The sequence below is a fragment of the Delphinus delphis genome, chromosome 1, assembly GCF_949987515.2.
Source record: "Delphinus delphis chromosome 1, mDelDel1.2, whole genome shotgun sequence".
In the NCBI taxonomy this organism is placed as follows: domain Eukaryota; kingdom Metazoa; phylum Chordata; class Mammalia; order Artiodactyla; family Delphinidae; genus Delphinus; species Delphinus delphis.
The window spans coordinates 4,126,866-4,150,339 of record NC_082683.1 but is presented as its reverse complement, the minus strand read 5'-3'; the positions used below and the strand labels follow the sequence as shown (position 1 = coordinate 4,150,339).

The window sequence follows — 23,474 nt, the reverse complement described above, 5'->3', positions numbered from 1 at the left end:
CCCCAACTGGACGGTGAGCCCGGGGCAGGGCTGTGTCCCTCACTCACGTCCCATTCCCAGTCCCGCCACCGCGCCGGGACATAGCAGGTGGAAGCAGATGATGCGGTGGTGGGGGGGCCTGGGAGGATGGGTGAGGGGGGGCTCCCTCCTCCCTGGGGAGGAGGTTTTACCCACAGTTCCAGGGAGTGGGGTGGGCACGGGGCTCTGAGGCTGCAGTGGGAGTAGCCGCTGTGGGCCCCCGGCGGGGTTAAGACACAGATGGGGCGGTGGGGAAAAGAAAGAGGAGAGAGAAGGGAGAAGTAAACAGTTTGGGGCACTCTGGAACATCTCATAAGTGATTGAAGACAGCAGCTGTCGGGGGGTGAGCAGGAGGGGGCCGGAGAGCCAAGGGACAACGGAAAAAGAGAGGCCCTGTGGGGGGGGGTCGGGAGGAGAGTCCCCACGGCTGACGCCCCGCACACAGCCCTTGCTGTCTTTAACCTTCTCAGACGAGGGCACTTTTATACACGGCAATCAAGGCCCGTGAATACTAAATGCCACCCAAGGCCACAGGCCCATCAGTGGCAGGGCTGGAACGGGAACCAGGTACATCTGGCTCCAGATTGGGACTCCTTCCTCCACCTGCCCTGGAGCCCCCTTGGGCCTGACTCTGGACAGGTACCCTCTGCTGCCCACCAGCACGGAGGAGACCCTGTGGGTCCACAAGGCACACTTAACTCACTGCTCTTACACACCTCCAGGCAGCAGGTAGAAGTTGGACATTTCAAACTAATGCCTGTAACTTCGCGAGCTGCTTGGCGCTGTTGGTCACCGTGAGTCAGGTCTCAAATCGCCACTTCACTCCTGGCCCCTAAGAGTAAATCGTATTTCTTCAAGTATCTGCCAACGCTTTTTCAAGAAGTTCCTTTGGACTGGGAGGGCAGGTAACCACTAAATGCTGGGCTGTGAAGTTAGGGATACTTCATTTGGACGAGGGGCAGCTTCTCTTCTGCGTGGACGCATCTGAGCCATAGATTTAAGCTGGATCAATAAACATGACAGACAGAGCTGCTGAGTGGCCCAACTGCCGCCCACATGCCCCACCTCCTGAATCATCTTCCAGCTAGTGTGGCCTGGGACACGGTCTATCAGCAGGGTCCTGGGGTGGGGGGAGGGGCATCCAGGGAATTTTGCTTTCCTCGTGGAAAGGGACAGAATCTTCTGGAATGTTCTTCATGGAGGAGTCTGTCTCCATTTTCAGCAGAAGGAGTGGTGCGGGTGGAGGTCTCTCAGGCTGGATCGAGGGCAGGAGGTGGTACCTCAGAGGCCTGTGTGGGGTGACCCGCAGCAAGTAGTCTTGTACTGTCCCCCCAGCTCGACCACAGAACACGATCGCATGCCAGGCTGGTCTTGAGACCACTTAAAGTGACCTCCTGGTAAGTGCGGACCTCATAGGGATTCTAGCTGTTTCCACAACTTACGGAGGAAGTTCTGAACAGATCTGCCTCAAGGTAACTCACATTCCTTTGGGCCGGGACCTGTCCCGGAGTGTAGGCGGAGGACTGGGTTCGTGCATCCTAGACACTCCCAGTGTGCGGAGCAGAGAGCGGGGTCCAGGGCTCCAGAGACACACAGCTCCCTCTGCAAAACCCCCATGGGGAACTCTAAGCAAGTGAGGCCTCTGGGGATGACCGAAGTGATGAAACATGTCCTTTATCATGTTGATTTTTTTTTTTTTTTTTTTTTTTTTGCGGTACGCGGGCCTCTCACTGTTGTGGCCTCTCCCGTTGCGGAGCACAGGCTCCGGACGCGCAGGCTCAGTGGCCATGGCTCACGGGCCCAGCCGCTCATGTGGGATGAGGGATCCCATGTGGGCATGTGGGATCCTCCCGGACCGGGGCACGAACCCGCGTCCACTGCATCGGCAGGCGGACTCTCAACCACTGCGCCACCAGGGAAGCCCTTTCATGTTGATTTTAAATCAGCATCCTTGTAACTTCTACCCACAGGGCCCACCTCTGTTCCCCGGCCTGGGAACTAAGGATGGTTTTCACGTTTTTTAAGTGGTTGGAAGAAAAACAAAAGAAGAATATTTCACGGGACGTAAAAATTATAAAAAATTCAAATTTCAGTGTCATCAATACTGCTTCACTGGTACAGAGCCATGCTCATGTACTGTTGGGCCTCCATAACAAACGCCACAGATGGGGGGGGGAGGACTTCAATAACAGACATTTTTCTCAAAGTTCTAGAGGGTGGAAGTCCGAGATCCAGGTGCTGGCAGATTCAGTGCCTGTGAGCACTTCTTCCTGGCTTGAGGACGGCCACCTTCTCCCCGTGTCCTCACAGGCACAGAACGAGCTTGCTCTGGTCTCTTCCTCTTCTTATAAAGGCACCAACCCATCCCGGGACCCCACCCTCAGGACCTCATCTAAACCCAATCACCTCCCAAAGGCAAACGGCATCCCACTGGGAGTTAGGGCTTCAACATATGAATTTTGGGGGACACAAACATTCGGGCCAGAACACTTATTCACGTATCGGCCACGACTGCTTTCACGCCACGTGGCAGCACTGAGGAGCTGGGATAGAGGCTGCACTGCCTGAAAGGCTAAAACAATTATTCTCTGACCCTCTGTAGAAAAGGTTTGCGGATCCCTGTTCTAGGAGTTACCGTGGCCTCTAGGCTTCACCTCCGTCCTGGAGCAACAAGGGCTTCAGGCATACAGTCTCTGGAGCAACAGACCTCTGCTGCTGGACCCCGCCTCTGCCCCCGTGAGCCCACACCTGTTTCCTGGGCCCAAGTGTCGGCCGTTGCCTCTCTTCGAGTGGTGCCTCAGTTAAGTGAGGTCACTGCACGGAGCACTCTGCCTGGGCCCCATGTGCACTCTTGGTCACTGTCATCCTGTTCATCTCCTGCATTCAGGTGTAGCTTGCGTGGTTTGGTGACTTTCAAGCCAACCCTGGGATTCCGTTGAGAGTTTTCAGCGTATGAGATCACAACCTCCTCTCCGGGGACTGGACAGTAATCCAGTTTAATAACTGATAGCCAGAAGCAGACCCATTTCAAAGGCGGCGTGATCTGTAACATTTTGCAGCCCCGTTCAAAACCTCGCTTGGGGAGCGGGGGAGGCAAACGCAGGAGGTGTGTTTGTCAACGCTGGTGCCTGGACGGGCCACACGTCACATTCCAGGGGGATTCACCATTGGTGGGCGCTCAGCTCCGAGTCCTGCAGTGCCCACCCTGGTCACGTCATGGGTGAGGGGTCTCCTGGAGCCTTCGTAGAAATGCAAACCTTCATGGTTGAAAAGCTCCTTTTTTTTTTTCCCTGGGGAACACCTCCCGGGTGACATGTTATGCAAATTTTCCAAGTGTCCCAGACAGGCCATGTGCAAAAGCGTAATCAAATCCACAACGTGGCTCTGTGGTCCGTCCCAAGGATCCTCTCTCTCCCAGTGGTGTGGAGGTTTCAAAGGGCTCCACAGTGACTCATGGAAGCCGAGTGGCCCTGAGGACATCGCAGGAAAGGGGACCCCCAAGAGGGCTTCTCTAGTCCTGCCCAGCGGGGTCCCACCTGCTCTTCCCCCTCAGATGTCTGGGGAACAGAGCAGGGAGGGTGGCCCGCAGGTGGGGCCCGGGGGTTTCCTGCGGCTGTTAACCTGCGGGGGTCTGAGGTTAATCACGTGACTCAAACGTGCCTGCCCCAGCGATGTTGCCTGCACAAGAGAAAGCTAGTTACTGTGGAATCTTATTATTACTTAAAAAAATCTCTAAAGCCCCGCATCAACACCAGCAGACCAAACCACCACCAGACAAAGCCCCCCATCACTGGTAGATGTCTTTGATGGATAGGATACCTCCCTAGGATGCTGGAGCACCTGATGAAAGGTATCTCTGGTGGGGACCGCAAACCTCTGGTGGGTGCAGCCAGGGGCCGGGGGTGGATATGTGGGCTTTGGGAGTCTCTGCCACGTGCAAACAGCCACAGACAATTTGTGAATGAAAGGGTGTGGCTGTGTTCCAGTAAAACTCTGTTGAGCAAAACAGGTCGTGGGCTGGACTTGGCCCTCAGGCCATAGTTTGCAGAACTTTGATCTCTGACATTAAAAAAAGGTGACATCCACTGAAATTAAGACAAAAGTGTGGGTCCTTATGATGTCCACAGCACTCACAGCTCTGCTCTGTCCTTTCGTGGGGACACTCCCGTCAGGAAGGGGACCCCCTCAGGTCCAAGATGACTCCCATGCTGCCTGCTGGCTGAGCCCCTGACCCCGTTGCTCAGCGGGGGTGCTGGGAGGGAGAAGGCACAGAGGTCCCATGTGCCCTGAATCCTCATTCACCTGCTAGTCATTCTGACTTATCATCGGACCGCAGGCCTGATTAATCTGCTCCTAGTAAACATGTAAAGCCGCCCTCCCAGCCGCTCGCTGGGGACAGCTGGCCACGGTCGCAGGCTGCCTGCCGCCGCTGACGCCATACTATTTTTGGTTACTCGTTCTGTCTCATTTATTTTTGATACGAGTTGCACATACAGACTGTATGTTCTCTTTCTTGCTCCTGCACTGAGATGAAATAAGCATAGTATTTTTAAACCCAGCTCGTGGGGCCTCAGCGCAGCACCTGGAAAGCCCCGTCCAAGGTGGGCCGCCTGGCCTCAGGCTGCGGCCCACAGCCTTGCCCCACCCTCCTGGACACGGTGACCCATCAGTCCTGGGGAGACACTGGGCCTTCAGGGTCCTGCAATGACACTGGGCTTTCAATGGCTGGGGGTCCAGGACATCTGAGTGCCCTCTGAGTGGCAGGGAGGGACGAGGCACCAGACACCCACCTGAGCAGCATCTCTGGCCTCATCCCTGGGTGGGGACCAGTCCAAGCTGCTGGTGACTGAGTGCAGAGGTGTGATGTGCTGGGATAAAGGCTTTCACGTGCACTCACTCGCTTAGCCTTCATCCCATACCCTGTGAAGTTGGTACTGCTTATTACCAACCACTGGTGATGGCTGGGGAAACGGAGGCTCAGAGCGGTTCCGTTGGCCTGGCCATGCCCCCGCGCAGCCCTGAGAGTCCCTCCTCTGAACCACAGCCCTGTGCCGCCACGGGCAGAGAGGGAACAACCAAAGGCCTCCTCCCAACAGGGGTGAGACAACCGTGCTCTCCAGGATGAGAGTGGCTGGGATGGGGGGTGGGCAAAGGCAGGGGGGCGTCTCCTTAAGAGACCAGCAACGATGCAGGTGCGAGCCGGGGAGGCCTGGGCCAGGGTGGGCTGGCAGCTGCTGGAGCCGGGAGGTGGAGACCAAAGGCCGGCTGGCGGGTGGATGTGGGGTGCTGGGGGAAGACAGGGGAGCAGGGTGACCCCCCCAGCTCCTGACATGGGGGAAGTGGTGGGTGCAGCAGGTTGGGGGAGCCTGGAGCCTGGTGGCACTGCGTCCAGTCCGAGGGGCCTGTGGGACACCCACGTGGGGGGCTGGGGTTTTCCTCCGGGCTCCTCCCCTCTCTCCTGCCACAGAGCCCTGGCAGGTGCCGTCCCTCTGCCCGGGACGCTCTTCCTTTGTGTCCCTGCTCAGATGTCACTTCTCCAGAGAGGTCGTTCTGGAAAGCCCTCTCCAATGTCCTGTCCATCACAGCAGCACGTGCATTTCCTGCAGAGCTTGTACCCCAACCTGTGGTGACTCCACCCGGCTGTCCCCCTGACCAGATGGTGAGCTCAGAGGGCAGCCACTGGGTTGGTCTCATTCCCTGCGGAATCCCTCGTGCCGGGACGGGGCGATTGCTGAACGCACGCAGGCAAGTCACGCCTGCTCTGCATGGCTCGCGTGCTCCTTCCTGCAGCTCAGCACCTCCTCCACGGGGTTTCACGGTGGGAGGGTGCAGTTCGCAGAGGCCCAGGTCAGGATCTCAGGCCATCACTGGACTGACAGGCTCTACCAGGTCTGGAGTCCCCAACCAGGATGATCCCTGGTTCATAACACAAGGACAGAGCCAGGCATCTCAAGGGCATGTGTGCACAGGCAGAGAGCACGTGTACATGCATGTGTGAAGATGCACATACACTCACACACCACCTTTACCATCTCCATGACCTTCACCTCCATGACCTTCACCTCCATCACTTCTACTATCTCTAGCACCTCCACAACCTCCACTTCTATCATGCCCTCCACCTTCACCCCAGGCTGGCTCTTCTTCCCCCAAGCGCTGCTGCTTTGGAGTCTTCCCCCCCGAACGACCCTCTGAGCTTCAGTTCTCACCTCCATGCCCACGAGCCCCACGGCTGCACCGTCAGCACCCCCGGCCTGAGCCCCAGTTTCAGACTCTGTTGGCCGCATCCACATAGCTGCCCCTGGAACACTCCCTCTCCTGCCCATCTCCACTGCCAGCCTCGGGTCGACCACCTGTCACCAGAGTCCCATTCCTCTTTCTCCACCGCAGATCCATCAGGCCACGCCTTCACTGGCTGCCCAGGGCCTTCAGCCTCAGGCCCAGTACCTGGGCTTGGTCTGCAGAACCATTCCCAGCCAGGCCTGACTACTTTTACAGGCTGCTTCCCGCACGCCTGCCTGCCTCTTTTCCCACACACCTGGCCTCGGGCACGCCTGTCTGCCTCGTTCCCTCATGCTCCTGTACCTGTGGCAGCCCCTGCCCTTGCTCCTTCTGTGCCCCACCCTGGGGCGGGTGCCGTGTCTCCCCATCCGCTGGGGACGTCACCAACCTCAGGGTCTAATGCAGTGGTTGCTTCCCCGTCCTGCACGGGTCACCCCACACTATTTGCAGTGGTTACCCCCGGGGCGGCAATAGCGGGGAGGGTGTCGGCACGTTCCATGACTAACACCTCTACCGTCCGAATCTTCTGAACTACTCCGCTAAAGCCCTAAGAAGCAAAGAGCTGGGGCAGGTCTACTCGACTCCAAAGCCAACACTCTTAACGCCCCCTCATGCCATTTTGTCCCAGGCTCCCATGATGATTTCTGGAGAAGAATGCTCCCTGCCGCTTTCTGGTTTAAATCTTTGACACTCGAATGCCAGCCCAGCCTCTGGGCACCCTCATCCCCAGTAAAACCTCCCCCTCTTGCCTAAATCCAACTGGGGGACACATGGGGCTGAGGTCCCCCACCCCACCCCGGCTTTTCTACCTCTTTTATTCACCGGAGCAGGGACGAGGAAGGACTCGTCAATTTGCCCTCAGAACGTGAATAACCCTGGACCAGGCATTCCACCTGTGAACAGGGGAATGGGGATGATCGGAGGGGGAGGGGCAGGCAAAACACCCTCCAATTCCCAGAAAACAAGCCGGTGGCTCATTCTGGAATCCCCAAGACAGGGATTTTCAAAGTCTGTGTGTCCTGGTCACACCTGAGATAGTTCTCGAATCTAATATTTATCTACTTATTTTTCCAGCTATCTTTGAATTATGACAAGTAATGCTGGCTTTCCCTTACTTGCAGGAATGGCAAGTTTCATTTCAAAATAAGCTTATTTAAGAAAAAAGTTTAACCAGCTGAAAGAGAAATGCAAACTCTGAAACACGTCTGGCTGTGTGCACATATGACTCAGAGCATCAGATGAAAGGCCAAGGACTGGAGTGTGGAAATACTTGCCAAAGACAGAGAGACAGACAGACAGAGATAGAGAGACAGACGCATCTGAGCGCAGGAGGGGGAGTGCTTCCTGAAACCCACAGCCTCAGAGTCTCCTCCCCAGAAATCCCAGGAGAAGGCATGTAGACTCCACCGCAGAACCACAGGGCAAAAGTGAGTTCCAGGTGGTCATGCAGTTCTTTCTTTTCTTTAAAACTAATTTTCCTCCCCTTTTGTGAAAGCATGTCAGAGTTCCTCCAATTACAGGAAGTTTATCAAGAGAATCTAGGGAGAGACCAGAACCCTGGCAGGATGTAGCGTTCCAGGCCAGCCCCGGAGAGCAGCTCTGACGAGGGTCTGGGTGGGCGGACGTGCCTCGGAAAGGGGGTGTGTGTATGCACGCACACGCACACAGCCCACAGGTGTGCATACATGCACGCACACGCACGCACGCACGCACAGGCCCACTCTACCCATCGGCCAAGCAGCCCGAGGTCTGCGGCCGCTCGTGTTCCCCAGGAGATGCTGCGGAAGGCCTCTCCTCCCTCAGGCTGGAAGCTCCGCCCCAGGTCAGGCCAGAAGGGTGGCCGGAGCTTCCCGTGTGTGGGAGGACTTGCAAGCTCACGGCCCGCGTGCCAGGTGGTTGCAGGCCAGGCCCGGGGAGCCTCCCGCTGCTCCGAAAAGCAGATGCTCCACAGAGCAGGTGAAGATGAAGGACCCAGGATCCCCCCCCCCGGGTACGGGGGGTGGTGGCTAGAAGGACTTGAGAGCCATCTGGGCGACCCAAACGTCCAGCCAGAGCACATCTCAGACACGACTCAGAGAGTGTGTCCCACACCTTTGGGGTAGGCTGAGGGGCTGTGCCCGCCCCTCCCTCCCCTGGGATGAAGCGCACCCAGGGGTGCTTTTCCTCCCTCTGGGGCCTGGCTGTGCCCACTTCCTGCCTCAGTGGATGCTCCCAGAGCCATGGGCGGGGCTGTCTCCCTGGGAGGAGCCGGGCCCCCATCAAGGCAACAGGCATCTCCTCACCCAGCGCCCCAGGCCTGAATGCCCCACGTGCACCAGCCCCTCTGTGGAGGCTGAGGGTCAGGGGGCCACACACAGCGTGAGAACTGGCTGGGGGTGTGCCGTGGGACAGAGCTGTGTCGCCCACACTCCACAGCCCCAGCTCTCTTTTCACGCCGAGGGCGTTTCTCGCCTGTTCTGGTATCTGGACCTTGTCCCTCAGAGGGGAGAGGTTCTTAAAGATAAAGAACAGCGGAACCAGAGCGACCTGTCCCCAGTGCTGACCAGTGTCAGGGGGACAAGGGGGGCTTCCTGCTGCAGGATCGGGACTCGGCTGACTGCCCGTGAGGGCCTTTCCCTTACGAAACCCAAGCCCTGTCCTTCACGCCAAATAGAAGACAAGCTGCAGGTCTTAATGGCCCACCTCTAGGATTCCCTCCCCACTGGCGCCGGTGAGGGGGTCCGGGTGAGGCAGCGGCTCCCGGCCCCCCACACTCACGAGCTCCCTGGGGGGCGGTCGTGCAATCCCAGAGGACTCCAGGCAGCACCCACGGGCGGCACTGAGTCCCGGACACCCTGCGGTCAGCATGCCTGCGGCATCTCCAGCCCCTTGGCCGCGGCTGCAGTGCCGCGAGTACCTGGCTGGGGCGTCAGAGACAGAACCTCTGCATCCGCCTCTGAGCGTGATAACCAATGAGCCGAGGGACTGCGGGAGGGGGAGGGGAGGGGGAGGTCCGAGCACGCGCTTCCCCTCCCCCTTAAGTGGTCCTGGTTTTCCCCACTCCTTGGGGGGCATCCGCAGTAAGAGGGACAGAGAAATGCCGCATCTCCTATCAGAGCCGGACCGAGGTCTTTTGAACTGAGCCACGGCGGGAAGAAAACACAGAGTTTGGGGGGCGGGGGCGGGGAGGAAGAAGCACCCCTTGCCAGGGATTAGGGCTGTGACCCCGTGACGATTCAAAGCCTGACTCGGCAGCTGACACAGGAGGGAGCAGAGACGGCCCAGCTCTCGGCAGATGGCACATGGAGGGAGCAGCTCCAAGCTGCTTCCTTTGGCCCGGGCAGGGGGGTGGGTTTTAACCGCTTACCCCCCAGGCTGGGAGCAGGAGGGAGAGGCCGGCACCCTGGTGTCCCCCAGACAGGCAGCCTCAGAGCCTGTCTCTCTAGTCCAAGAGGACACGTTGGCGCCCTCTTGTGCCACCAAGCAGTCCCTGGACACTCGGCCCTCCCCCAGGGCTGGTGGGGTCTCTTCCTCTCTGGAGCCTTGGACAGGCCACACCCCGAGGGGCCCTCCAAGCAGGGTGCCGGGCAGGGAGGACCTGGGGAGCCTGGGTGTTCCCATCTTGCCCGCTGCTACGAGTTTCTGCAGTAACACTGGGGGGCTGGTGGTGGGCCATGGGCACGGGGGCCACCTACTTCTGGCCAGCCCCGTGCAGGGGCCTCTGGTCACCGTGTCCAGCCAGGCCCCTCCCCTGTAGACGGCACAGCGCCTGGCACAGCACAAGGCTGACTGTCTGCAGCTGATCCCCCAAACGCCGCGTGATCGCGTACACGGTGGTGCGGGACCCCTGGGCTTTACGGGCATTTCAGCGGTGACCCTTAGAAGAAGTTGAGCGACAGACCTAAAGGCTGTAGCACAAGCCCGTCCCTCCCCGGGGGAGGCACAGGCTGGCATCCTGAAAACGGGGTCCTATCTGAGCACCTCCCATCTGCCCTCGATGGGACACGCCGCGCTGTCTCACCTGCTCACCTTGTCACCCACAGGTGAGCTCCATGAAGCCTCCCCAGGCTGCTGGGCCCACCACTCTGAGGCCAGGAAGGGGGCTCTGCCCTCTAAGTACGCTGGCAGGTATGGCCAGAGTGACCCCATACTGGACCCCACTCCTCACTGCGGGCCCCGGCTCCGGGTGTAACTGCTGGCTTTCCAGAGAGGGGGTCCGACTCGACCCAGCTCGACCCCAGGTCCACACCCCATACTCCCACTCTTACCCCTTAGTCAGTAACACCCAACATGCAGTTCCTGCGAAGGGGGAAGAATCAGCAGACCAGAAAGAAAGCCATAGGAGCTTCTGGAGGGGACCCTGGGGGTGGCGGTGGGGAATCAATGGCGGAAACCTGCTGTGGTGGCTCAAATTGTGCCCCCTGCACCCCAAATGTATGTCAGAGTCCCGGTCCCTGGTATTAGTGAACAGGACCTTACGAGGCAAAAGGGTCTTTGCAGATGTAATTAAGGTCAGGTCATCCTGGATCGGGGTGACCCTACATCCAATGACAGGTTTCCCTAAAAGAGGAAAAGACACAGATGCAGGGCAGGAGGCATCGTGATGGAGGCAGAGACTGGGGTGATGTGTCCCCCTTTGCTGGGGGGGGCCTGTGTCCCCAGCCCTGGTTCAGTTCCACACCTTGAGGGGAGCGGCAGTTTGCAGGGAAATTTCTGCAGCCCTCGTTGCATTAGCATTTGTGAACAGGCTCCTGGGGCCCTCCCCACTCCCCAGGGGACTGTAAGAATAAATAACAAATGATTTCAAAGCGGATCACGCTGCTGGTACCACACGACAGAGGCATGAAAGATTAATATCTTGCCCATGCAGCACTACGCTAGCGATTGGAAAGCCAGCTTTATTCCACCTCATCCATTAAAGGCTCTGCTGAATTAAAAGAGATGCAAAAGAAAGCCATCAGGCACTGTGCCTTTGCAATCATATAATTAACAGGAAAAAAAATGCGTTTTTAAATGAAAGTACTCATTGCAGGTGAGGTTGCGAAGAAGATACTCCAGTGAGACGTTGCTGCTTCGGGGATGCGTGGCACAATCTTTTGGGAAAGTAATTGGGCAATAGATCCATAGCTTGGGATCCAGAAATCCTACTTATATAATGTAACCTAACCGTCCAAGAGAGGAAATAAACTTAGAGGCGCACCCGTGTTCAAGACAGCATTATTGGGAAGAGTGAAAAGATGCTAAATCCCAAAGGAGATCATGTTTCAGTGAATTTCGGGGAAAACAATAGGCTATAACTCGGTCACTCGCAGTGACGTCTCCCTGTTTGGGAAAGTCTCCGGCAGAGATGTGAGTCGGGGAAGAGGGGAGTCCCACCATTCTGCAGGCGGGAGGGGAAAGCATACAGGAGAGTGGGGAGGGGTCCCGCCTCCCAACCGCACTCTTCCTGCCTCAGACTCAGCGACCCCCTTCTGGTGGGAGGGTCTGTGTAAATGAGGCAGGGAAAGGAAGGATCCAGCGGGGCTCTGCCAGCACTGAGCTGAGGGCTGGGCCGGACCTTTATGCGGTTTCCTCTTACCAGGAATCCTGGCGACCCCAGCCCAGGGGCGAGGCCAAGTGTGAGCATCCACCCCGTTAACAAGGCGACATGGGGCCCAGGGTCCTCTGCTGGCTGTGTGACCTGAGGTCAAGCATGGAAGCTGTTCTCACCCACGAAGCACCTACTCCTGGGGTGGCTGGAGGGTTAAGAGTAGATGCTTGGAAGGTTTAAGCAAGAGCCTGACAGAGCAGATCCCATTCCAATGGCGGCTGCTGATACAAATAATGATAGGACAGCAATTATCCTACCCCTCCTCACACCCGCCATCAACGTCATCACTGTTGCCATGACCAGCATGATCGTTGCCCTCATCATCACCACCATCACCATCACCATCACCACCACCACCAGCATCACCACCACCACCAGCATCATATGAACCGCCTGCCTCCTTCCTGCTGTGGGGTAAAGGCTTTCAGCCGTCCAGCCTCCTTCCTGGAGGTCCCCTGCTCCCATGGAAACCTGCTCACAGGACCATGGCCTCCTCTGCCTGCCGCTTGGGACCACTCAATCTGGATGCCCTGGGATGGCTTCTGCAGTTAGAAGGAATTAACTTCGCATAATTAAGTGGCTCTGCTATAAACACATGAACGTGGCTGCTGGGCACTGAGCACGCAGTCTGTTCGGGGAGGCTGCCGGGCCGCAGGACACAGCCCATCTGTCCAGATGCCAGGTGGCTGGGAGCCTGTGGCCGCCAGCCTACGATGCCCGCCCCCGCACCGGAGCTGCCTCAGCACACAGGCTCTGAGCACCGGGCTGTGTCTTGCCCTCAGCTGCAGGGGTGCATCCTCGCTGACTGCCATCTTTGGCTGGGTGCCAGGCCGCAGAGGCCACGGCTGCTCTGCCCTCCCTGGGGCATTGCCTGTTGTTCAGAGTGTGGCAGGATTGTGCCCTGGGGATAAGATACTTTGCGGAGAATCTGTCAGTGGGGTGGCCAGCCTGGGGGAGATGGAATAAGGGAGCCCACGGTGGGGACGGCCACTGCCTGCTTCCAGGGAGCCCAGGCTTGGTCCCACGGCTTCAGCTCAAGGATCCAAAGCTCACCAGGTAGCTCCTCCAAGCAGGGCCTCTGAAGGTTCCTGGGCTAGACGAGTGGACCGAAGGGGAGGCGGGAGACCTGTCCTGCCTGCAGGCAGCACCAGGGCCGGTGCTAGGACTTCATTCCTGGAGTGGAGCCTCACACAGAAAGGATGAGTGGAGGATTGCCAGGACGGTAACATCACCTCTTCGCAGCTCCGAGCCCTTGACATCAATGCTGTGAGGGGATGGGGGGCAAGGGCAGCCGTCCGACGCTTGCGAAGCACTGGCTCAAAGGACCGTGGGCTCTTGGAAGTTGGGGAAATCAGCCTGGGTCAGGCTAGTGTTCCTCGGGCCTAAAGGGAGGGTGACAGGCCTAGTGGTCCTGCCTCTGCACCAGCAGTATTCACCCACATGTACAGGGAAATGAGCATCCCTCCAGAGGACCAAGCATGGGCCGTCTGGCTTAGGAAGTGGGGAGGCCTGGGTTGGGGGATGCGGGAGCACCCCGAAAATGGTCTGATGTACGGAGGAGGTCCCAGGGAGGATGTGGCACAAGGTTTGGTTCTTGCCCAGGGGTTTCCCTTCTCTGATCATCCCGAGTCAGGTGGTAGCCACTAGCCTGTCGGCCAGGGTGCCCCATCCGTTCCCAGCTCCGCAGAGGGCGGCTCCAGCTTGCCGGGGTGGGTGGGCCTTACACGAGCTGTTTCCTACCCTGTTCTACCTTCTGGGAGAGTCCACCGTTCCTGATCGTTGCTGAGAGGCTGCTTCTGCCACGCACCTGCCCAAGGGCTGAGCTGGGGGTACAGAGGTGACGGGACAGACGCACCCCGTCCTTATGGGGCACACGCTCTAGGAGGGACCGGATGTCAGCAGCAAAGACCATCCTGGAGTGTTGCTCAGAGAGACCTACAGGATGTTGGTGAGGGCTGCTCAGGGGGTGAACACAGGCTGGCAGTCAGAGAGCTGCGTGGTGGCCCCAAGCTGCCAGCAAGTATGATTCCTCCCCGAGCCCCAGTTTCCCTCTCCTCAAGACAGGCTGGACCACGTGCGTCAAAGAGTAAGAAGCCTGAAGGGACTTCCCTGAGGACTGTTGGCTGGAGGCGCCCAGGGGCCCCAGCCCCACAGTAATGAATGAAATAAAGCCCCGTAGTACTTCAAATGCCCGCTGGCTTGGGGGCTGCTATAGAGACCAGGGGTTCTGCCTGAACCTGGGAGCAAGTGTCCTCTCGTCCCCTCAAGGGATTGGGGAAGGGTCCCCTGAGCTGTGCCCTCTCCCCCTGAACTGGGGCCCTTTTTGTTTTCAGAGCTTTGGGTGACTGTTTGGGGCTGCACCTGCTGCCGCCTCGCCTGCTGTCCGCAAAGGCTGCTACCCAGGGGCCCACGTGGCTGTACCATGGGTCCTCACCAGGGCCTCCCAGCAGGTGGCTGGGAGCCTCCAGCAGTTCCCCACGGTTACCATGGTTACCAGGCTGGGGGAGGGTGGGGAGAAACCCTGTCCTCCGCATCCCTCCCAGTGGTACCCCAGTGGGCTTTGTCAGAACCTTCCAGCCCTGGGTGAGGCAGAGAGTGAGGGCCCAGCTGGGCACACAGGCTCCGTGTGTGTTTTAGGGGGAGCTGTGGTAATCACGGTAGCTGGAGCAGCTCAGGGCTCCCGAGGGAACCACGGGCACGGGACAGGGCTGGGGGCCTTGAGGGACCTGGGCAGCTTCCTTTCCCCCGTTCTGGATGCGTGACCCAGCTTAGCCCCACAGAGGAGCCTCATCTGTCCCTTTGCTCCTGCCAAGGAGGTGGGATTGCAAATTCCAACACAACATCGTCCCCTTTCTGCACGGACACAGGTGCTCTGACTCCCAGCAGCAGGGGATGCCTCCCCGTTTACACCCTCCTGTGTCCTGGTCAGGATACATCTTTCTTCTAAAGATGAGCAGCCCCTGAGATCTCTCCTCACTTAGCCCAGCGTCCCTCTCCTGAGGTCCCCCCAATACCCCAGGCCATCTCTCACCTTCTGGCACAGCTCTTCCTGCCCAGAAGACCGCCCTGTCCCTTCTCCCTCTGTCACCCAACACAGAGCCACACCGGCTCCAGCCCCGCTTCCTCCCTTCCCGACCACGTGGGATGCACACTGCCCCGTCCTGCCTGCTGGGCCTGCAGACAATTCCGTTTTCGCCCGAGTGGCACCTCCGTGGGCTGGAGCCCGTGTCTCCTCCCCCACCGACTGTGGGCCCTGAGGGCAGTGGCCTCGTCTACCCCCCTGCTTCTCGGGTCAGTGAAGGAAGGGGTGACGTGCAGCATGGCCACACCTGCACAAAGCCAGAGCAGGAGCAGGGTCGCTCCTACAATCAACCACCGTCCCTCGAGTTGCGACATCAGGCCCAGGGCAGCCGATGAGTCTCATCTGAACAGGCTCTTTATTTAGGACGTGGGTCCACATTTACCCATAGGAGCTGTCCCACGAGCCGTCAGAGGCCTTTCCCAAACCCATCCTTCGGGGTGAGGAGGGAGTATGGCAGCATTCCCAGTAGCATCCCTGGAGCCTCTGATGTGTCCTGGGCAGGACGTGGGCAGGTATAAGCAGGGAGGCGTCCCCAGCGCCTGTGCCCCTACAGAAAGGGAGCGATGTTTTGTTGGGATTTGCAATCCCTATTCCGGGCATCCCATGATCTTGGCAAGAGCAAAGGGACAGTGATGGCTCCGGGCAGCCTAAGCTGGGTGACAAAAAACCTTCTCCTCAGTGAGAGGCAAAGGCAACGCTCCCCAGGGGGGTGAGGGAGCCACTGAGCAGAGGTGGGGGCTCGCGAGAGGGGGAGGGGAGATGCCACAGGTTCAGTCCCAAGTGACAGGCTGGCTCCCGGGAGGGATGCCCACTTCCGTCACACGGGGCAGGTGCTCAGAGAGTCAGCATCCTGACCAAAGCTCATTCCAGGAGCACTGGGGCACCACTAACACCAGCATCTCCCCACCCCCCGCAGGATTAAAGCTCGATTTGGGATCCGAAGCTGACAAAAGCGTAGCAGGTCGCCCAGTAGCACAGGGGCTTCCTACGTTCCACAGTGTTGAAGAAGCCCCAGGAAGGCTTGCTCATCAGAGCTTCCAACGATCAAGGCGTGTTTCCTTGGGTGCTGCTTTACGAAGTGGAAATGGGAAAGTTTATGACAGACTGGGGAGTGTTTCTCAAAGTGTGGACTTGGAACCCTGGGCCAGTGGCTGCTGAGCTGCACCAGGACCCACAGGGGCTGTTTTCAGGCACTGCCCCCTGGGACTCGGATGTGTGCCCCGGGGCTCAGGACTGCCTGGCACCACTGGGGCCACTGGTCTCCACATTCTTATCCTCTGCAGCTGCATCATATGCAGAGCCACCCATGAAGCTGGAAGGATGAGCCCCGCAGTTCACAGGGGACCCCAGAAGTGTCCCCATAAGGGCAGGACACAGAATCACGCACCATGGAGACTGAGGAGGCGGCCGATGGACCCGGTTAACCAGAAAACTGACTTTTCTTCCCACCCACCTGCTAACCCCGGGAGCACGCCCCCTCTCGCCTCCCTTCCTTCTTTCACTGTCACATTTCTCAAGGACCATTTAGGCAGCAGAGTGCAAAGGTCGGGGGGCAGGCGTTGGCACCCGACAGCTGGGGTTCAGATCTTGACTCCTCGATAGTGCCCTGTGGCCTGAGGATAGGCACCTCGGCTTTCAGTGACTGTTTCTGCACCAGTAAAATGCGGGCAATGGCAGCTCCTTGAATTGAAGGAGTGGACACAGAACAGGGCAAAGACGTGGCATGTGCACCTGTTATGGGGGGGCAGCTGTTGCCTCCCCTCTTGGCAGAGACTGTGGCCCCAGCAGCGTGGGGCCCACCTGATGCAGCGGACACCTGCCCCCACCTTCTGTCTCCCTCTCTGACTGGGCTCCAGGATAACCCAGGGTTTCCTCCTGTCTTGACCTTCACCTTCCCTCTCAAATCCTGCACTCACGGCCACTCCCTGGGCTCCGTCTTCTGCCCCCTTTACTCCTGGCCCCACCTCCTGGGTGACCTTGTCCACTGCCAAGGCTGTGACTGGTGGGGGGCTGGCAATCACCTCTGGCTTGAACCCCGTTTGAACCCATGGCTGTCCCTCTCGATGCCCACAGCCATGACTGGCCGAGGCAAAGACCTTGGACCCAACGAGGCAGGGTCAGCAGGATGTAGCCCGAGCAGACCCAGCGATGAAAAGGGGACCTGGGGCTCCCCTTACTGCCCGCATCTCACTGCCACCTGGCTCCACGGCAGCTTTGCTGTGATGCTCTCCTGGCTACTCATTCTACTCATCTGCTCGAGACACACTTACGGGGTCCCACTCTGTGCGCAATGCTGGGCCTACAGCAGCACACAACACAGATAACAGTCTCTCTTTAGGATGACACGCGATCTCCCCTGCCATCACACATGGTCCACACCCCACACTGCAGACACATCTGCCTCCTTCATCCCGGTGTGGACATGTCACTGCTGGCTCCAAAACCCCCAGGGGTCTGACGGCTGGTCTCCCAGATCTCAGTTCCTGCTCCCCCTCAACGACTCCCATATTCACGCCCCACCTGTGCTGCCCCTGGGCCTCGGCCACTGTCCAAACCCCTGGTCCTCCCTCCGGGGCCTGGCCTGTGCAGGGCTCTCTCCAGGCAGTCCTTTCCCAGTTTTGCTATCACAACCCTGTCTTCTTTCAGGGTCTGGGTCAAGTATCAAGCCCGCCTGCCCCCCATCTCTCCTCTATCAGCAGAGGCTTCTCTGATGGTTCCTGGTCTGTGGTTGGGTTAGGCGGGTCTTGCTCACCCTTGGCCTTTCAAATGTCTGCCGCAGAGGGCTTTCCCATCGGCGGTAGTTATAGGTTTGAAACAATGCTTAAATTCTAATTTACTTTTTAATGCGTGGATTCTTTAGAATTTCCTTGTGCTAGTTATTTCTGAGTCTTCTCCATCCACAAGGGGCAGGAAGGGCACTGTTTCCAGAGAGACCCTGCCACCGCAGAGCACTCGGGAAGGCAAGGCTCCCGGGCAGATTTCTAGCTCCTTCTGCCCTGGGCTGTATTTGACAGCGTGTGGACATCAGGTTGCAGTTCACTCTGAGAGATCGTAAAGCTGCTGAAGGATGGAAAATGAAAACATGCTGTGCTGCAGAGGGTGGGCGTGCCTGGGGGGGGGGCTCTGCAGCCCCCACGGGCTACTGTACAGGGCCGTAGGCGGGCAGACGGATGCCCCGCAGGCTTGCGCACCCGGCCCTCCAGGAGGCCTGGGGTTGGGAGGACAGGGCAAGCCGTGTTCCTCCACTCACTGGGAGGCCATGATCTGCAGAGACAGCAACAGGCTCCCCCCAACCCCCTTCCTCCACGAAAGCCGCCAGCTGGGTTCTCCCAGGCTGTTCCCCAGGAGCACCCAGCCCCTCTGAGGAGCCCCACGTGGGCTCATGAAATGACTCAGAAGGGGACCCCTGGGCTCCAGGTAGAGCGAAGGTTTGCGCTCAGTCTATGACTGGACACAGAGGCTGGGAAGCTGACGGAGTGCCCGCCCCGTGCCAGGGACTGTCCATATGCCTCTACTTGCCTCATTTCACCAATCCCGAAAAAGGGAGACACAAGTACAGGGCCAAGCGGCTGGGAGAGTAAGAACCGGACATTCAGAGAGCTAGTTCTCCACTGGGGGCCACGGGCCAAGACCCCAGACAGAGGGCCCTGCGGACGAGACCCAGTGTCTACGGGACCCAAGAAGTCGCTCGCTTACTGGGGAAACTAGCACGACGACGAACGGTTTGCCGGTTCGTTTTGAAGCCAGGGCAGGGATCTGAGCAGGAGAAGCGTACACTTGGCTTTCAACCGTTGAGCTGGATGGCGGCTCTCAGCCACTCAGCAGCTGGAGCGCAAGATCAAGACCACGTTAGGCGGGGAAAACCCCCGAAGAGGGCTCAGGACCCTGGTGGGGAAAAGCTCCCTGCCGGGTCTGCAGCACAGGTGTGAGGCTGAGGGACCGTCCCCAGCCCATCTCCGCTCTTCCCCCTTTCCCAGTCCTAGTTAATCTGTACCCTGTGTGGCATTAAGACAGTCAGTTCTGCAAGAGCCTGTGTGCCGGAGCTAGAGGGAGGAGAGGCTGACTGCAACGAGGAAGTTCAAGGGAGGCAGGCAGGTGCCAGGGATGTGGGTGAAATAGGATGAGGCGCACATACAAGCCTGTGGATGCCGGGTCTCCAGGGCTGACCACCTGGCCACTTGGTGGGGAGGGGGCGACCTCCTGAGACCCTGTCCTCTGTGCTATGAGTTAGAAAGCGTGCGGGTGCAGGGCACACTTCAGCTGGGGGGGCCGGGCCCAGAGTGCATCCCTCAGTGTAGAGGGAGAGGAAGGCTAGCCCCGTTTTAGCCCCGCGGGATGTGGCAAAGGGTAAGAAGACCCAGCATCTGCTCAAGGCCACTCGGACAGGGAGACTCATGTTCTCGCCAAGCGCAGGCCAGAGAGAAAGCTTGAAGTGCCCCCCGCCCCCACCCAGTGACCCGATGACCTGTTGGGTGATGTTCCCACCTGGCCCCTTGTGTGTTTTCTCCTGGGGAGGCCCTGTCCCTTTTTCTCCTCTGTACTGGCTGAGCCAAGGACCGCATTTCCTCCGAGTCACCCCAAAGAAAGGGGGGGCACGCTGTGGGTGGAGGGCTGAGCATGCTGGACTTCCCATCATGAGAAAGGCAGCTTCCACGTCCCTTGGGAGCTGGGATTGACCCTGACCCTCCTGCACTTTGGAGGGGACGCATCTCTGGGGCGTAAGGATTTCCTGCACTTGCTGATGGGCTGGAGGGGGCCTGGTGCAGTGGGAACAGAATCCAGGAGGCCGGGTCCCTCTCAGCACCGCTCTGTGGCTGTTTCCCATCCAGGCTAAGCAGCCCCCCTCGCAGGGCTGTTCAGGGTTATTTACAAGGACCCGCGGCGAAGCAAGGTCGAGGTACAGAGGCCCTCTTCTTCCCTTTCATCTCACCCGGCGGCTCGGCCCCTTGCCATCTCTTTGATGACATCTTTGGAACCACAGGGCCCTGGCTCTGAGGAACTGCCAGGCCGGGCAGGACGCTGTCACCGAGAACTCTCTGTGGTTGGTAGCATCTCCCACCCCTGACAGCCCCAGTGACTCAGACGCAGCCGGGGTGCTGTTTCCTCCACGTGTGTCAGCACCATCTCACAAGTGCGTCCTGAAGGGTGGCTAGAGCTGGTGGCTGGCATGTTCCCGGGGTGCTGGTTTCCTCCAAGGGCAGTACCAAGGAAGTGACCTGGCTCAGACTGGTGGGAGGTACGGGGCCTGACGCGGCTCACCTGAGTGACCTTGGAGGAGTCTCTGACTTTGCCAAGGCTTCCCTTGTGTCCTCCAAAGGGGAAGATGCCCAACCCCTTGTAGCTCTAGCGTGCTCGCCTCTATGAGGCAGGCTCCCTGGCTGCGGAAAGGGGAGAGGAGGGGTCTCTGGCCCTGGACACCTTCAGAGACGGTCCTCCCCGAATGCTGCCTGCAGTGTCACTGTTCTGCCTATCATTCAGGGACTCCAGGAAATGGCTCTGGCTCTGGGACCTTTGGTGAAGCAAAGGTCATGGAGAAGTGAAGGTCAAGGACTAGATACACGCTCCTTCTAGCCAGAGTCCTGGGAAACCACACACGTTCGTTCCCCTGGATTCCAGCAGTGGAGGAGGCCTTCCTTTGCCACATGCGTGCTGCCCAGTTGCCATGGGCCCATCACCGACAAACAGGAAAGTCTAGAGGAGGCTGCCTCCCTTACCGGAAACTGTCAAACCAAAACTTGTGCCACTCACTTCCTCCTGAATCATCTGGGGTTTAGAAGATCATTGAAAAAGGAAAGAAAGCCAGTCCCATGGTGTGAAGCTTCTCAATCCGCCCCACCCCGGAGCTTGCTCACCCCTCCATCCCCCAGAGCCTCAGCCTGTGACCCTCGCCAGACGAGCAGTAGTGCCTCCCCCAGAGCCTCGGCCTGTGACCCTTGCCAGACGAGCAGTAGTGTCCGTCTTGCCACACCTCCCGTGTGCCACTGCTTTCACGCCCATTCATTCCCGTCCAGGCGCCACGTCCAGACCCAAAGGGTTTGAGCAGGAGACCCAGTTTCGCAGTGCTCGTGATCCTCCCTCCCCCTGTGCCCTGGTTCAGTCCCCACACTGTCCGCTGGCACAGCACAAAGAGGCACAAAGAACGGGACCTCGGTTTTGTAGGGGAGCCTCCAGCAGGCTGCTTTCGAGGTAGGAACGCGCTGCAGCCTGAACACCCTCGATGTCATGGAGGCCAGGGGTGGGCATGGAGAATGTTCCTGATGGACAGGACCCCGGGAGCCAATGCCCTCTGGGCCCCCGTTGTGATGGCACAGGGGAAGGACCCCAAGAACCACACACAAGCCTGGGGTCTGCAGGTAGATGCAAACGCCAAGTAACAGTCAGGAGGGCAGGTGCCGCTCTCCACACTCAGGTCCCCAAACCCTGCAACGTGGGGCCTGAATGCAGTTTTGTGTGCAGAGCAGGAGGTTGCTCCTGGCATTGGGAGGCGGAAGGCGTTTGTGAGGGGGAGGAGAAGTTGCAGAGAAAGAAGAAATCCTGAAAGGACAGGCAGTGGGACAGCTGTGGCCTGAACTTGGTGTTCTTGCTCCTCGGATGTGGATGTATTAATTTCCATAAATGCTAATAGCTCATTTCCCCAAGAGCTATTACTTATGTCATCTCCCCTTGGATGCATTTCAACACAGGGCAGACAAGTGAAAGAGGAGAAAGGGCAGCCCCCCACTGGTGAGTTCCCATTCCCCAACCCTGTCCCCACCAGGCAGCTCAGGACTGTTCTAAGGTGGCCCCTCTAACTGCAGGGTCAAGACCCCCCTGCCTACGGCCCCACAACCAGGTCCCTATCATGCCAGGAGGCAAAGAAAGTTACCAACCCCAAAAATGCTGAATCACAAAGTAAGCTGAGTAGGATAGTGGGGGTGGGGTGGGAAGGGAGCCGGTGGCTAGGGGGGAAGGCAGGAAAGGGTGCTAAGGGGCTTCTCACCTGGAGCCCCCCAGGCCGCTCTAGACAAAGCGTAGACCCTAAAGGAGCCCCCAGACAAATGCCAGGAGGAGCAGAGCCAGGGTAGGCTGCCTGGGTGGGAGGGTGGGAAGGTGGGCAGGTACAGGACTGCCACTGCAGCAGGAAGCGGTGCAGCAGCTGGGTCTCTGCGTCCTGCGTCCTGCAGGAGCAGGTAGGGGAGGTGGGGAGCGAAGAGAAGCTGAAGAGGGGGCAGGGGTATAGGGACCGGGGTGGGGTGGGGTGTGTAGGCAGCCAGATGAACTGGTGCAGGAGGGGAACGCCAAGGTCCTGGGGAGCAAGGCAAGGTGCAGAGAGGGCGCCCGCGGGGAGAGATGTAGCGATTGGGAGCAGAATGGGTGGGAAGATGGGGCCAGGGACCTGGAAGGAAAGGCAGGAGCAACAAGGAGAGAGATGGGGGGGATCGGTCCAGGAGCGCTCCGATGGGGCTGCGCTGAAAGGGGGATGGGGGAGGGGAGGCGAGGCTGCGGGAAAAGGAGGGGGCAGAGACGGGACGAGGGGAAGGATGAAGTTTGGGGCAGGGGTCGGGCATGGGAGCTAAAAGGTCGGGCGGGTTGGCAGATAGGGCAGGCAAGGGAGGACAGGATGGGGGCAGGGAGATGATGGAGAAGGAGGCGAGCCGGCTGGAGAGGAGGTGAGGACGGAGGCGGGCGCGGGGACGCGCTGGGGGAAAGGAGATGGAGAGTCAGCGCGGGCCTCGCGGGTACCCGCCGCCGCTTTCCCGACGCACGGCCGTCTACTGCGCGGACAGCCGGGGTCTCCCCCTGCACTCACCTGGGGGCTCCAGCTCCGGATCCTCTGCCCCGCTCCGGATCTTCCTTCCCGCCCTGTCCCTGCGACTTTAGCGCCCCCGAATCCCACTAGCTCCACCAGGTTCCGCCCGCAGCATCTTCACCTCGTGGGACGCCCGGGGCCACGCCTCTTCCAGCTTCTCATTGGCTGATATTCACGCCAGTCACATTCCTATTGGCAGAGGGATCGCCGACCATGCAAATCAGAACGGGCCCGCCGCCGCGCCTATTGGCTGGCGCTCCCGGAGCGGAGCCCCTGGATTTGGGCTCTGATTGGTCCCACGGTGCTGCTGACGCGAAGGTCGGGGTGCGGGTTCTTTCCCTTCCGAGACTCCTCGGGCGGGTGACAGCGGGCCGGGTGCCCCTCGGCCGGTCCTCGGACCGCAAGGCCTGCGGCTCCGGTGGGCACCGGCCGGCCGCCGGGCCTCTGGATCCGTCCGAGGGGCACATCCTCGAAAGCTTGGGGCTCGACGCCCCGGGGCGGGTGTGGCAGCTGCAGGCCCGTCTCCTAGGTAACGTTGCCCGCCGCGGGCGGAACCACGTTGGCTGGCTCCGCGGGGGAGGTTAGACGCAGCCCAGAGGCGCGGGGGCCGCCGAGCGGGTCAGGGCCTCGGGCCCGGGGTTGGGGTGATCCGTTTGTCTTTCCCCGGGGCCCGGTACCTGCGGGGCGCGGCGGTCGGGCGGGCGCGAGGCTGTGCCCGTGTCGGTCGCACCTCT

General features: G+C 59.4%; 2 protein-coding genes across 2 annotated transcripts in view; one reads left to right on the top strand and one right to left on the bottom strand.

Moving 5' to 3' along the window:
- KCNAB2 (potassium voltage-gated channel subfamily A regulatory beta subunit 2) overlaps positions 1-22,876 on the bottom strand; it is a 97,241-nt gene extending 74,365 nt beyond the window's left edge. The window contains exon 1 of the mRNA XM_060013348.2: positions 22,741-22,876. The gene's annotated coding sequence lies outside the window, so the exon portion shown is untranslated. The remainder of the gene's footprint in view (positions 1-22,740) is intronic.
- Positions 22,877-23,106: 230 nt separating this feature from the next.
- Positions 23,107-23,474, top strand: part of NPHP4 (nephrocystin 4) — a 135,202-nt gene continuing 134,834 nt past the window's right edge. Inside the window, exon 1 of the mRNA XM_060013335.1 lies at positions 23,107-23,269. The gene's annotated coding sequence lies outside the window, so the exon portion shown is untranslated. The remainder of the gene's footprint in view (positions 23,270-23,474) is intronic.